We start from the raw sequence: 15,451 nt of genomic DNA, 5'->3' as shown, positions 1-15,451 counted from the left end.
GTGTCCAACTCTGGTTTCGACTCAGGTCATGATCTCAGGGTCATGAGATCAAGCCCCATGCTGAGTCTTGCATGGAGGCCCCGCATAGGGCTCTGCACTCAGGGGGAAGCTTGCTTAAGATTCTTTCTCCCTCTTCTCCTCTCTCTCTCTCGTTCTCTCTAATAATGAATAACTATTCACTATTATGAATAATAATGAATTCCCTTTCTCTAATAAATGAATAATAAAATCTTTAAAATAAATAAATAAAATAACAAAATGTTTGCAGAGGGGTGTGGTTTATCTGCAGGCACATGAGCCAAGGTCCCAGGATCCAGACAGCGCTGTCAGAAGACAGGGTTTACTCTCACGGGTGTGGTGTGGTTCTGAAGCCGGTAGCTGGGGAGGCAGAGGTCTCTTCATGATGCCTTCCTGACGGAAGTCATGATAGTGTGACTTCATGGTCAACATCGCTGTGGCGGCTTCCCAGCTAAGTAAGTGGCTTCCTGACTAGAGTCTCCAGCAGCTTCCTTGGCATCTCGGTTCTGCACTGTGGCTTTGAGATTCCCTTCTAAACGTTCAACGTAGAACCTGTTTCTTCAGCCCTCCGATCTGCGACTACTTTTCTACGTAAATCAGCTACAACAGATTTTGTGCTCTGTCAATGAACTCCAGTCATTACAGCAATCTGTCAACATCCCATAACAAAGGGCTCTGAGGGATGCCTGGGTGGCTCAGTTGGTTAAGCGACTGCCTTCAGCTCAGGGCATGATCCTGGAGTCCCGGGATCGAGTCTCACATCAGGCTTCCCTGCTTGGCAGGGAGTCTGCTTCTCCCTCTGACCCTCCCACTTCTCATTCTTTCTCTCTCTCTCTCTCTCATTCTATCTCTCTCAAATAAATAAATAAAATCTTTAAAACAAAACAAAACAAAAACCAAAGGACTCTGAGAGTAAAGAAGGAGCTCCAGGGAGGTCAAATATATTCGTACTAATCCTCACATCAATGTATGAGAGGGCATTTCCGTCTTAGAGAAAAGAAAACAGGAATAAGGGATGAAGTTACCAGGTTAAGGTCATATAATTATTAAATAGCAGAACCGGAGTGTGAGCTCATTACCATCTGAGTACAAAACCCATGCTTTCCGTACACACTGTGGCACGTACGTCTGCTTGGTGGTCACCGTTGTCAGACTCACTAGGAAGTGGTGGTGCCGCTTGTTGCTGTTATCATGATTGTTTTAAGTACAAATGCATGCAAGAATCGTAAGGAGACAGAGGTTGCATGTAGGTAGCTGTGTATGATTGACGGTACTTCTCGTCTTAAAATACAGCAATAGTGGGGCGCCTGGGTGGCTCAGTGGGTTAAGCCTCTGCCTTCGGCTCAGGTCATGATCTCAGGGTCCTGGGTTCAAGCTCCACATCAGGCTCTCTGCTCAGCAGGGAGCCTGCTTCCACCCTCTCTCTCTACCTGCCTCTCTGCCTACTTGTGATTTCTCTCTATCAAATAAACAAATCTTTAAAAGAAATACACCAATAGTTTTTGGTCTTTTGTGGGGGGTCAGACTCCCCCAATGAGAAGCTGATGAAATTACAAATTCTTTTTCTTTTTTTTTTTTAAGATTTTATTTATTTGAGAGAGAGAGAATGAGAGGGAGAGAGAGCACATAAGGGGGAGAGTGTCCGAGGAGAAGCAGACCCCCTGCCGAACAGGAAGCCTGATGTGGGACTCCATCCTGGGACTCCAGGATCATGACCTGAGCTGAAGGCAGTAGCTTAACCAACTGAGCCACCCAGGCGTCCTACAAATCCTTTCTTATTTGATTTATATTTACCATTTTTTCAAAGTAATCTCTTTTCCCTAACGGGGGGCTTGAGCTTACGACCCCAAGATCAAGAGTCACATACTCCAATGACTGGGCCAGCCAGGCCCCCTTCACCACCAATCCTTTCCTGAGAAAGAGTTGCATTCAGTTTTAGGGAGTTTATGTCCCCACATCAGGAACACATTCAACAAATGTTATTTCTTTGTGTTTCACTAAGTCTTAAGGTCCCGAGAGTTTGCATGAATTTGATTCCTTTGAAGAATTAAGTCACACTATCTCCTTGGTGAATTTTTTGTAGCAGATTGCCCTCTTCAAATCGTTCACAATTCTAGGCTTTCTTCAAGACGCCAAGCACCCCTCACTTCTGTGAAATTCTGATTTACAACATTCTACCTAAGATCAAGTACGATGGAGTCTCCAGTCTCCCACTCATAGCTGTCATCGCGCTTTGCTGTATGGGGAGCTATTCCCCTTGTGTCTGCTTCATCAGTGAACACATTCATGTATATCCACTCAGCCGAACGAAGCAATTTCGAGTACGTGGGGAGCAATCACAGCCATCTTAGTACAAGGCTTCCTTCTCTAGGCCACACCAGTCAAAACAGACATCTTCTAGAAGGATAGCCCTGACTCCATTCCCGCCAATGCTGTGGGAACCCTAGCCCTCCCTCAAATTCCTCCCAAAAGGTGCTGCTCATCTCTGCTGGATGCCGCCAGCATATTTTCGAGGAAACCCTCCATGAGCGGCACTTGAATTGGGGGCTGAAGCCACTGCAATGTTGCCAAGGCCTGATGTCCTTCCTGCTCTCATCTGTGAGTCACCGCGTCCACTGCCTGCGCCAACAGCATCCAATGAGGAATAAAATATCCTTTTGGGTGGGAGTCAAAATAGTTAAAAGCAAGCTTAAAGCCATGACTTCTGCCTTTCCTGGGGCCCTGTACGTGCACAGTTCCTATCAAGAGACAAAGGAATGTCTTTCTACATGCAGACGCCGGTGGGGGAGAGAGGAAGAGCAAGACTGAAATTTCAAAGCCAAGGGCATCTCGAGGTTGCTAAGCGGCGTGTTACCAAGCAGGCGGAGTCTTGCTTTAGCGGAGGTATGAATGCGGCATCAGCTCCAAGAAGAAAGGCTTGCAGAACGAAGAGCGGTTAGAGAATTTAAATTGGAGGCAAGGCAGGAAAAACAGAGAGTGGGTGTCTTGGTTTACATTTTCCCAAAAAGCAGCCCCTGGGGAGCAGCGTAGGTGCCGGCAGTTTGTTTGGGAGGTGTTGCTAGGCAGCAGAAGAGACGGCAGGAGGAAAGTGAGAGCCAGGGAAAGATATGCTAACGAGGGCATGACCGGCGTGGGCAAGTTTGTCGCAGTCCTGCTGGGGACCCCCAAGGAGCTGTGCAGAACGGCCCGAGTTGTCCCACCGTGGCACTGGAAAGCGGAAGCATTTATCTACCTGTTGATGCCCTTCATCAGTTGGGGGTAGACGCTGGTGCATTAAACCCCCTCCCCCCGCACCGTCCTGGGCCTGAGAAAGCCTTTTAAGCACCCAAACATGTAGAGCCTGGAGCAGGGCCTGCTTGGTGACTGGTTACCAAAGTAGAGGGTGGGTAGGGAGTGCCACGGAAGCACGAATCAGAGGCGGCCGTGGGAAGAGCCCACGGGACATCAAAGGAGCAGGTGCTCTTAGATGAGGCTTGGAGGTGATTTCTCCTGAGCCTTCGTGCATCTTGCAGGGGTTAGAAATGGGACCACACTTTGCATTGGGACTTGATGCCCTGTTGCAGCTCCTTGCCCTCCCAGGACTCGGTGTGCAGCCCTGGGAGCAGCCGCAGGGCAGAGGACAATCTGAGAGGCAGCCACCCCCCACCCCATGCTGTCCTCAGAAGCCCCTGTCCCCCAGCACTTGCACTCTCCCTGTCTTTGAACCGAATCCAGGAATTTCTTTTCCATGAGGCTCTTAATGCAAAAAGACCGGCCTCCTGGCACAGGTCAGCCCCCTCAGATCGGACCACAGTCCGAGTCCGAATCCTGGATGAACCCACTTTCGGCTGTGGAGGAGGGATCCCCGCTACCTGTCTGCCAACTTGCCTGTGGGGAAACCCGGCTCAGCCCCCCAGCCGCGGGCACTGGCGGGGGAGGGGGGTGTGTCTAGACGAACCAGGGGATCAACACCATCAGTGCTCGGACACAGACCCTGCAGGGAGCCAGAAAGAGCTGTTTTTCTAGCCACTGGAAAATATTTCTAAGACAAAGCCTGGTCCTCTGAAGCATTAGCCGGGATTTTGTGCCATGGGCGACTTAATCACATTCCTGCACAGTGGGCTCCACGGAGGGAAAACGGGCAGAGTTGCTAAGTTACCACCGCAGGGCCTGAATGACGTCAGCAAGATTAAGGCAGGTCACAAATTCCAGATCCTGCCTGAAGATGGGGAAGGAGTTCCTAATATTCCGTCCTGCTTGGTTCTCAGAGTTTCCAGGCCTGGACTGGGTCAGACTTTCCAAACTTGCCCTTCGTTAATCATGTTCTTTGAATTCTTACCAAGTCCTCTAGAGACTTCCTAAAATTTGGAGTGCCTCATCCAACCATTGCTTTCATTCTGGTGAAAAGATATGTAAAAACCTTCTCCGAAAATGTAGAACAGTGGTGTGGTACTCAAGGAACAAATACGGCTGTTCCTGGCATCAATAAACACAAGTCAACAATTACCTGCCACTGTTCCCAGCACGGGAGACACAGACAACTAGGGGACCCAGAGACAGAGGATGAACAGTGGATGACAGGAACTCCTCCCCTAGCCACATTGGGAAGGTGTTGTCACCAATGTCTCACTGAGAAAAGCTGCTATCAGAAACCATGCAGCATCTTTTATATTTTATTATATTAAAAAGTATCCCACGGGCCACCTGGTTGGCTCAATCTGGACAGCACATGGCTTGTGAGTTCGAGTCCCACCTTGGATGTAGAATTTACTTGGAAGGAAGGAGGGAAGGAAGGAAAGGAAAGGAGGGAGACAGAGAGAGAGTAGAAGGAAGGAAGGAAGGAAGGAAAAGTATTCCTAAGTCAGATGGGCTGAGTTCTGCTACAATAACAAGTAACACCAAAACATCAGTGGCTTGAAACAGGAAAGGTTTGGGGGCGCCTGGGTGGCTCAATCGGTTAAGCGGCTGCCTTCAGCTCAGGTCATGATCCCAGGGTCCTGGGATGGAGCCCCAAGTCAGGCTCCTTGCTCAGCGGGGAGCCTGCTTCTCCTTCTGGCTGCCACTCCCTCTGCTTTTGTGCTCTCTGGCTCTCTTTCTCTCTCTGACAAAGAAGTAAATAAAATCTTTAGAAATAAAAAATGTTTTAAAAAAACGTCTTCGCAGTTCTTAAGTTACATTCCCCAAGGATGTGAGGGCAAAATATTATATTTTAAAGCCTCAAAGTACTGTACTGCTCTTCTCTGTATGGATATGCTACAAACTTGATATATAATTAGGTTGATTAGTGTTAGTTTGTTCAATTTTTTTTTAGTAAACTCTATGCCCAGTGTGAACTCACAACCCCGAGATCAAGATTCGCATGCTCTGCCAACTGAGTCTTCCAGGCACTCCAATAGTTTTCAGTTTTTAAGGACTGTTTTTTTTTTTTTTAATTTATTTATTTGACAGAGAGAGGTCACAAGTAGGCAGAAAGAGAGAGGGAGAAACACTCCCTCTCTGAGCAGAGAGCCCGATGCGGGGCTCAATCCCAGGACCCTGAGATCATGACCTGAGCCAAAGGCAGAGACTTAAACCACTGAGCCACCCAGGCGCCCCTTAAGGACTGTTCTTGAAGGAAACCTGAATATGTCACCCCAAAATAGGCCACGTGGACATATTGAATAATTTGAGTTGAAGGCATTTAAGAAGGAGCCAGTGCAAGAAAAACTCTCTGACCCTCCTTTGTCTTCCTCAGAACAGGAGATCCCTCTCGCATGTGAGAGATGCCCTCCCCGTGCTGGGAGAAGGGAAGACATTCCTACCAGACACAGGGAATTTGGGGCCAGAGATCTATACAGACAAATCTTGTTAAACTAACTCTTACCTTCCTACTTCGTTCTTCACCATATCCCACCCTTAGCCCAAACCTTTTGTCTTGCCAGTTTTTCACAAATTTCTAGTTATGTTGTCCAAAACGTACAAAAATTTCCTGCGACGGTCACATCCAGTCATCATTCCCTTGCGAAGGCTCCCATGTAAATGCAAAAACTTAATGAAATTTTATATTTCTCTCTTGTTAATCTTTCAGGATTATGTCAGTTTAATTCTTGGACCCCGCTAGAGACCCAAAGAAGATAGTTTTTCCTCCCCTAATATTCTTTTCATTTGATTCCATTCAATTCATTATAAAAAATAGAGTTACTAACAAAGATTCTTTGATCATACTTTAGTCTGACTCCTGAAACTTCCCCTAGACCCATCTGTGTACTTCCTTATAAAATCTGGTATTGGCAAGAACCCTGCTAAATCAGCTTAGTGAGAGTCCCCCAACCTCTGTGGGAAGGGTCCAAACCACTATTTGTCTAAAATATCCTCTAATTTGTCCTTTTCTTTTTTTCTTTTTAACAGGATTTTATTTGTTTATTTACTTATTTATTTATTAACATATAATGTATTATTTGCTTCAGGGGTACAGGTCTGTGAATCATCGGTCTTATGCAACTCACAGCACTCAGCGTAGCACATACCCTCCCCAATGTCCATAACCCAGCCACCCTATCCCTTCCCCCCTCCACTTCCCAACAACCCTCAGTTTGTTTCCCGAGATTAAGAGCCTCTTATGGTTTGTCTCCCTTTGCGGTCCCATCTTGTTTCATTTTTTTCCCTCCCTATCCTCCACCCTGCCTCTCAAATTCCTCATATCAGGGGCGCCTGAGTGGCTCAGTGGATTAAAGCCTCTGCCTTCAGCTCAGGCCACGATCCCAGGGCGCTGAGATCGAGTCTTGCATTGGGCTCTCTGCTCAGCAGCAAGCCTGTTTCCCCCTCTCTCTCTGCCTGCCTTTCTGCCTACTTTGATCTCTCTGTGTCAAATAAATAAATAAAATCTTTTTAAAAAATCCTCATATCAGAGAGATCATATATAATTGTTTTTCTCTGATTGATTTATTTTGCTTAGCATAATACCCTCCAGTTCCATCCACATTGTTACAAATGGCAGGATTTGGGGGTTTTTGATGGTTGCATAGTATTTCATTATATATATTATATATATATATACCACATCTTCTTTATCCATTCATCTGTTGATGGACATCTAGGTTCTTTCCATAGTTTGGCTATTGTGGACATTGCTGCTATAAATGTTTGGTGCAAATGCCCTTTAAGATCACTACATTTGTATCTTTAGGGTAAATACCCAGTAGCACGATTGCTGGGTCATAGGGAAGCTCTATTTTCAACTTTTTAATTGGTTCTTTCTATGATGAGTCAGTTTGGGTAATTCCATACACAAGGAATTGAGAGGTAGACTTAGAAGCAACCAAGCAGCCATCTTGGTATTTCCAAAGTCCATTCCTATCCAATTCTTTCTGAATAGATAGGAAGTTGTTACTTGGGTCTGGCAAATCTCTTTTATGACGTCTCTAAGGGTCATCCTAAAGAAGTTGTTTTCCCTGAGGAGGGTGAATAATCCCAGCCAAGGATCTAGGGCCTTGAAATGGGACCCAGGGGCATAGTCCCAAGGCTTGGAAACTGCTTGGGTTTCTTGAATGGTTGGAGAAGCGTTTGTTAGTTTCACATATGTATTAGCTATTTATCATGGTGGAGAATTCTCCTGAGTTGATTTAGCAGGATTCTTGCTAAAACTGACTTCTACAAAGAAGAATCCATATTGAGGAGAAGATTCAGTGGAGCTTGAGTGAAGTTCAGTCAAACAAAGAATCTCTGTCAATATCTACACATCTCCATGCATACACGCACACCCTGTCTTATTCCCAAGATAGCGCACTCTAATGCAGTTCCCCACCCATCTTCTCGTATTCAAATCTATCTTGCTAAACACTCACTGTCAGTATATAGAGATGCTCTTTAACCCTTTTTCACCCACAAAAGGCTCCATTGTGCAGAAGTAGCATCATCTCTTTGATTTAGGTGTGTCTTACATACAGCGTAGCATTGAGTTGGCTTGCAAAATGTCCTGAAATGATTTATAATTTTAGAATGTGGTTACCAATCCTACACTATGTATGTATGACGTTTCTAGGAATGACTGCCATCGAAAATGTTTCCTTCCACTTAAGTTAGGTCATAGTCTGGATAAATGCTGGGAAAGCAGTAATCTTATCCTGTATGTGTTTTGTACATCCTCTTGGACACTGGGGCTTCACAAGGAGATGTCTTAGGACCCGGCCAAGAATTTTCAGAGAAACCCCTCTGCAGAGTTCTACAAGACTAAACTTAAGATGAGATAAATATACATTGTCTGGGAGCTGTCTCTGACATTTTACTGCTCTTTGACAACTTAACCAAAAGGAAGTCGATGCTAACAAAGACTGGACCAAGACAAAAATACTCCTCAGCATAAGAATTGTGACCTCACTCCGGGCTCTTGACAGTGACACCCACCTGAAGGTTTCAAAGTCGCCCATTTAGTCACATTGACTGTTGAGGCGAAGGTCCATGTATGTGTTTCCACAACTCAAAAACTTCACCTAGAGCCACTGAGTTCATTCCGATTCTGTGTTGTGATATCATAGTTGTAACACCAGCAAATGAATCAGGAAGTGATGAGCCAAGCCATTAGGGCACAATTGTACTTTTCCAAATATACATCCCACCTGACATCATCAGTTTGGAACTTAGAGATAGGGTACAATTATATGATTCCTCTCGTATCCCAGAAGCATCAGATTATATGTTGTTGCCTGGTAAGTGAGGTTATTTCTTTTGTGCTTCTAGTTCTCATGAGGAAAGTTCCCCAACTTTCCTTTATGCTTTGCCTTTTCAATCACTTTTGAGCTGAAATCCTCCTGAATAATGAATTTGTATAAACAAGCAGTTTAGGAAAATGATAATAATATAGAATGTCAACTGATGAGCTAGAAAAATGATCATGCTTGGTTGCTATTCCAGGGACAAAGCAAGATTTTTTTTTAAAGATTTTATTTATTTATTTGACAGACAGAGATCACAAGTAGGCAGAGAGGCAGGCAGAGAGGGAGGAGGAAGCAGGCCCCCCGCTGAGCAGAGAGCCCGATGCGGGGCTTGATCCCAGGACTCTGGGATCATGACCTGAGCCGAAGGCAGAGGCTTTAACCCACTGAGCCACGCAGGCGCCCCGACAAAGCAAGATTTTTGTCTAGTTTGTTTTCTTTTGTGATAGCCGTATACCGGTGGCCCCTATTAGCCAAATACATGTCAGGGACTGTATTCAATGTTTCAATCTGTGCTTTTTTCTGTTTCCTTCCATTCTTACAGTAGCATTGGGAGGTAGATTCTCTGTCAGTTGGATTTTCTCTTTGTTTCACAAACAGACCTACCAGCATTACCTTAGACAATGAGACTTTGTTATAATGATACCTTGAATGATGAAAGTGTCATCATTTTTCAGGGAGTCTAATATGGTGTGGTTTATGTGAGTCACAATCCGTTCTGGTGACCTATAACAACAAACTCAAAGTGATCGTGACCCAAACTGATTAAAGGCTTCTATCTCTCACAGAACCGTAATTCTGGAGGTAGAACGTTGCCGGCTTCATTTTAGTGCCTCAAGAATTTCAAGGCTGAGATCTCCAGGATTCTAGACTTGTAGCTTCTGCCCCCCATCTCTTGCTCCTTTGTAGTTCCAAAAAGCTGCTGAACCTTCAGTCATCTTGTTGACCTTCCAAGGTATACCTCCAAACCAGAGCCAGCTTTCCTTGAAGCCCCAGCCAAAGTTCTCCACATAAATCCTTGTGGCCATTCTCGGCTTCAGTGGAAGCTGGGAAGCGTAGTGTTTTATCTGGATCGGCTGCTGTCCTGAATCAAATAGCGGTTCTGGTGATGAGAAAGGAAGCAGGAATGCATTTTGAGTGGGCAACTGTGATCACCGCTACAAACTAAACAGGTGGTAAAGCACCTCATCAACAGATAATAGAACTGGAAAGTACCTCGGGCGATTCGGGGCAGGTAATCATAACAAGCGTGTATGGCGCCCTCGCTCTTTATGTTATGTGCCTTACGTATACTCTCTTACGCAAACCTCGCAACAGTGATGTTGTGATCATCGCCTACAAGGATGTAGGTGACGCCATTATCATTCTCCAGACAAGAAAACCAGGGCTTGGAGAATTTCAGAAACCTGCTTAAAGCCATTCAGCCTGTCCATGGGAGAGCAGCCAGCGCTAGACCCCAGGTGCTAGAGTCCAGACTTCCCCATCAGTACGTGGTGGTTTCCCTTCTTGCCCCGAATCACAGAACCAGGAGTCTGTTCTAGAGAGCAGAGCCCTCTCCTAGAAAATCTTTCCCAGGACCGTTTATCTCAAAGGGCAATGTTACTTCATCAGTCTGACTCTGCTTTTTCTCCCAGTGAATCATTTCGTCAACACATTTGCCATATTCTGGTTTGGCCACGTGTGCCCCGCTCTTTGCATTGATCACCCTTATGTGTCCTGGTACCATAGTGATTTGCGGGCAGTTTTCCAGGTAAGTTTCCAAAGATGACATTTACTGCAACACTTTGATAACCGAAATGACAGGAAAGAAAATAAAATATTAAGTGTGCTCTTTAAAATGCCATAAATTTGTATTCATTGGCGAAGGTTCCTGGACTCTCACTGAAGCTGTAAACTTACAACTCTGTTGCTAACTGACTCTGGAGAATGCAGGAGAAGCTTTCATTTTTCCGTCTAATATGCTTATAATTCAACAAAATCTCTTCTCCCTTTGCTTCCTAGACCTCATAAAATTTAAATGGAAATATTAAATGGTTTAATAACTAGGCAACACCAAATAGCATGCTTGGCGTGACTTAGCATTTCTAAAATACGGAGCCTCATTATATTAAATGTGTCTCATTATTGTAATTATGCTGCTACAAATGTAGTGGATAACACATCACATCATTATTTAATTTTATGGAAAAGCTTTCTGAGTTATTTGTTGACAGAGAAAGTACCAGATTCTGTTTCCATTTGCTTAAATTGCAGCCTGTGTTAGGGTTTTGTGGGGTTTTTTTTCCCCATGCCAGGATTTTATATTTCACTTCAGTATTTCATAAAATGTGCCTATCTTTGGGATCCAGCTTGATAGGCTTTATTTCAGCATAAGATACCAGGAATTGCTTTGGAGACAGCATCACAACTTTTGTGTTTTAGGATGGCAATAAAATTGCCACTTTTTAAAATGCTTTAAAGGACATCTGTCATTAAAAATATGTGTTGGGGGTCCCTTGGGTGGCTCAGTCAGTTAAGCGTCTAACTCTTCCTCTCAGCTCAGATCTTGGTCTCAGGGTGGTGAGTTCAAGCCCCACATTGGGGGTAGAGATTACTTACAAAAATTAATCAATTAATTAGTTAATTAACAAAGTAATTAAAGTATAGAAATATGCCAAAACATCATGGGTTTGGTTCCATAAATGGTGAATATTGGGATGATTTTAATTGTCATTTTATGTTCTTTGCTATTTTCTGAAAATTCTATGGTAAGCAAATCATTCTACTTTTTATTTAACATTTATTTATTTATTTGAGAGAGAAAGCACGGGCATGCATGTGAGGGAGGAGGAGCAGAGGGAGAGGGAGAAGGAAAGAAGCAGACTCCGCGCTGAGTGCCAAGCCCACCAGTCACCTGCCAGCCACGGGACTCGATCCCGCGACCCTGAGATTATGACCGGAGCGGATATCTAGAGCCTGACGCTCAACTGACTGAGCCATCCAGGCGCCCCAGCGTTCTGCTTCTTCTTTTTTTTTTTTTTTTTTAAAGATTTTATTGATTTATCTGACAGACAGAGATCACAGGTCGGCAGAGAGACAGGAAGAGAGAGGAAGGGAAGCAGGCTCCCTGCTGAGCAGAGAGCCCCATGCAGGGCTCCATCCCAGGACTCCGGGATCACCACCCGGGCTCAAGGCAGAGGCTTTAACCCACTGAGCCACCCAGGCGCCCGCGTTCTGCTTCTTTAATTGGAAAAAAAAAAAAAATTTAATAGTTTGGCAGTTACTTCAAATGGGTGGGTGGAAGGTATTGCGACATGACGTTGACTACAGAGCAATATAGCTTAAACAAAGCAGCTAATAACTCATTCCACGGTTAGTTTCAGTCCAGGGATACCAAGCATCTTCAAAGACTATGGTAAAAATAATGGCCTAGACCCCTTTCTGTCCTCTCTAGGAACTCCACCTGGACCTCCTACTCTCCCAGCAAATCGGGATGTCCCAGGCAGGACCCGCTGACATCCTTCCCTCTACGCACACTGCTGCTGAGGTTGCCTCTCACCCTGCCTCTCTTCATGCTGGTCACTTAGCCTGAGGGCCCTTCTCTGCCTAACCTGCCCACTGAAATGCCTTAAAAAAAAAAAAAAAAAAAACTTTTTAAAGCAATTTCTATGCCCTACTTGGGGCTTGAATTCATGACCCCAAAGTCAAGAGTCACATGCCAGCCAGATGCCCCTTTTTGAAATGTCTTTTAAAAATTCAATTCTGTAATGGGTTATAGAGTTGCATATTTGGAAGATTTAAAAGTTCTTTTCTACCGCGGAGTATTTAACCAAAGAAAATGAAAAGACAAATTTGAAAAGATATATGTACCCCTATGCTTAGTGCCGTATTATTTACAATAGCCAAGGTATGGGAGCACCTAAGTGTCCATTGATAGATGAGTGGATAAAGGAGACGTGATGTGTGTGTGTGTGTGTATATATATACACACACATATATATAATGGAATATTACTCAGCCATAAAAAAGGAACCAAGTCTTATCATTTGTGACAACATGGATGGACCTGAAGTTATTACGCTAAATGAAATAAGTCAGACAGAGAAAGACAAATACCATCTGATTTCATTTACATGTGAACCTAAAAAATACAACAAATGAACAAACAACAAAAAAGCAGAAACAGACTCATAAATACAGAGAACAAAAACTGGTGGTTGCCAGAGAGGGGGGAGGGGAGAAGATGGGCAAAGAGGATGAAAGGGAGTGGGAAGTAAAGGCTTCCAGCCACGGAATGAAGAAGTCACAGGGATAAAAGTCACAGCCTAGGGAACATAGTGGCACTGTCATAGTGTGGCATGGTGGCAGACAGGAGTGACGCTTGAGCAGAGCAGAGCATACCTAGACTTGCTGAATCACTGTGTTGTATACCTGAAACTAACATGACACTATGTGTCAACTACAGTTCAAAGGCAAAAAAAAAAGTGGAAAAAGTTTTGGAGAACTATGTCATGACAGTGTGAATCTTGAACTATTGACTTGTGTATATAAAACTGGTTAATCTCATCAATTTTGTGCTGTGTGTTTTTTTAACCATAAATTCAAAAAAAAAGAGAAAAAGTGTTGAAAAATCAGTGCAAAGAGCTCCAACAATAGAATAAGCCCAGTGATTCTCAATACATCTTGCTGAGTCCATGAGGCTAGTGAAGCTTATTGCCCCCCGCCAAATATGCCACTTTGGCATTAGGATTATTTTGACCTGAAAACAATAAAGAAAAGCAGACCCATGGGGTGCCTGGATGGCTCAGTCGGTTAAGCATCTGCCATCGGCTCAGGTCACGATCCTAGAGTCTGGGATCCAGCCCCACATTGGGCTCTCTGCTCCACAAGGAGTCCGTTTCTCCCTCTCCCTCAGCCCCTCCCCCGTTCATGCTCTCTCTCTCTCTCTCTCTCTCTCTTAAATAAATGAATAAAATCTAGGGAAGAAAGACAGGAAGGAAGGAAGGAGAAGAAAGAGAGAGAGAGAAATAAATAAATAAATAAATAAATAACAACCAGACCCAGAAGGAATTCTCTGCTCTTTCTCCTTCGTCCTAAAAGCAGGGCATAAATGACTTCTCACTTGAAAAGGGGTGTCCCCTCTGTGTACCAGGAAGAGGAGAAGGCCTCGTATCACGCGTGATGGCACTAACTTGAGTCTGCATCACAAACCTTACTGCCTTGGTCCATTCAGGCTTGTGTAAGACAATACCACGAACTGGGGAGTGTTTAAACAATGGAAATTTATCTCTCAGAGTTCTGGAGGCTGGGATATCTAAAGAGGTGCCAACATGGTTGCGTTCTGGCCACAAATGCACTTTCTCCCTATGTCCTCATGTGGTAGCAGGGGCAAGGGTCTTTTGTATTTTTTGTTGGTCTTTTGTAAGAGCATGAATCCCATTCTTGAGGCCTCACGAGGCCTCTGCCTCATGACCCAATCACCTCTCAAAGGCCCCCCTCTCCTAATATTATCACTTTTGGGGGTTAGGATTTAATACATGAATTTTGGTGGGGACACGGACGTCCAGACCATAGCACTTATGAAACAACCCTTATCTATCATATATTTCCTTGTCAACTTCCCCAAATTTAGCACCCCTAGAAACCCACCTCCCAGAGCGCCTGGGTGGTTCAGTCATTAAGCATCTGTCTTCTGCTCGGGTCATGATCCCAGGGTCCTGGGATTGAGCCCTGTGTCAGGCTCCCTGCTCTACGGGGAGCCTGCTTCTCCCTCTCCCACTTCCCCTGCTTGTGTTCTCTCTCTCGCTATGTTTCTCTCTGTCAAATAAATGAATAAAATCTTGAAAAAAAAAAAAAAGAAGAAGAAGCCCACCTCCCCCTTTTCTTTTGCCCATTGCTTCTCGGCCGTGTAACACCCTTTGTTAAAATGGTATATATGTTCCCCGGCCTAAATGCGTCCTTTCTTTCTTTCTTTTTTTAAGATTTTATTTATTTATTCTAGAGAGACATAGAGAGAGCGCAGAGAGAGAAACCCAACCGGACTCCATGCTGAGTGTGGGGCCCAATGCAGAGCTCAATCTCAAAACCCAGAGATCATGATTTGAGCTGAAATCAAGAGTCAGACGCTTAAGCAGCTGAGTCACTGGGGCACTCCTGCTTCTTTTTATATCTATCTAACAATTGGACTGTAGATCCCCTGGTTGCAGGCTGACATAATAATATTTTATGCACATAATTATCCAGTGACAAGGCTCAGGACAGGCTACCCTTAAATATGGCACCTTGACCTGTTGATTATTTTAACCAGGAAGGGTTTTGAGAAAGAGCGTGTGCAGGAAAAGCCTTCCAACCTTCTCCCAAAGCCGGCCTAAAACCCTCGTGTGCGTGGTGCCCTCCCTACTCCACCTGAGGAAAGGAGTATCCTTACATCCACAACACGACACCGGGAGGAATCTGAACAAACAGGCCTGGTTGGTACCCCAGTTTATACACTTAGTTCAGACCCTTCTTTGTCCTACCGTATTTTTTCACAACTTGTTATTCTTCACCAGCCCTGGCATAAAACACTCTGCAGGTCTTCATTTCCTTATGAAGACTTCCATGGTCACATAAAACTTATATTAAATAAATTTGTATGCTTTTCTCTTGATAATCTGTCTTTTGTTACAAGGGCCCCACTTAAAAGGATAGGAGAAAAACACACTTTTCCTCTCCTACAGCAGCAGTTAGTAATTGAATTTTAATGAAACATACCTGTCTACAGAAGGTACAATTAATGCCGTAAT

The sequence above is a fragment of the Meles meles genome, chromosome 9 (assembly GCF_922984935.1).
Source record: "Meles meles chromosome 9, mMelMel3.1 paternal haplotype, whole genome shotgun sequence".
Classification (NCBI taxonomy): Eukaryota; Metazoa; Chordata; class Mammalia; order Carnivora; family Mustelidae; genus Meles; species Meles meles.
The sequence above is the reverse complement of the archived record's forward strand: the minus strand, read 5'-3'. Positions refer to the sequence as shown.